Raw genomic sequence first — 860 nt, forward strand, 5'->3', positions numbered from 1 at the left:
TTGTTTTCTTGATATTGAGCCTCAATCCATATTGAAGGCTGCAGTCCTTGACCTTCTGCAGCAAGCGCTTTCAGGTCCTCCTCAGTTTCAACAAGCAGGGTTGTGTCATCTACATAATGCAGATTGTTGATGAGTCTTCCTCCAATTTTTATGCCACACTTCTCTTCATACAGCCCAGCCTCCCAGAAAGTCTGTTCTGCATATAGGTTGAAATGGTATGGAGATAGGACACATCTATGGTATACACCCATCCCACTTTTGAACCATGCAGTGTTTCTTTGCTCTGTTCTGACGACTACCTCCTGGTCCAAGTGTAGGTTTCACATTAGCAAGATCAAGTGTCCTGGGATTCCCAGTCTTCTCAGAGTCAGTTTGTTGTGATCCACACAGTCAAATGCCTTTGCATAATCAATGAAACATATTGTTGTTGTTATGTGCCATCGAGTCGCTTGTGACTCATAGTGACCCTATGCACAAGAGCCCTACATGCCATTTTATCCTGTGCCAACCTCGCCATCTCAAACACACTCTTTCTCACTACTCCACTCACACAATTGATCCATCTCATCGAGGGTCTTCCTCTCCTGTGCCGTCCCTCCACTCTCCCAAACATGATGTCCCTCTCCAAGAACCAGTCCCTCTTTGCAACATGCCCAAAGTATGTCAGACAAAGCTTCAGAATCCTTCACTCCAAGGGGCATTCTGGCTTCGCCCTCTCAAGGACAAACCTATTTGTTCTCCTAGCAGTCCATGGTATATTCAACACTCTTCTCCAGCACCACAGCTCAAAGGCATCGATTCTCTTTCCATCATCCCTAGTTACTGTCCAACTCTCTGATGAATAGCACATAATTGCGAAG

Source organism: Elephantulus edwardii, unplaced genomic scaffold, assembly GCF_000299155.1.
Source record: "Elephantulus edwardii isolate Elephantulus edwardi_28Jun2011 unplaced genomic scaffold, EleEdw1.0 scaffold00010, whole genome shotgun sequence".
NCBI classification, from domain to species: Eukaryota; Metazoa; Chordata; class Mammalia; order Macroscelidea; family Macroscelididae; genus Elephantulus; species Elephantulus edwardii.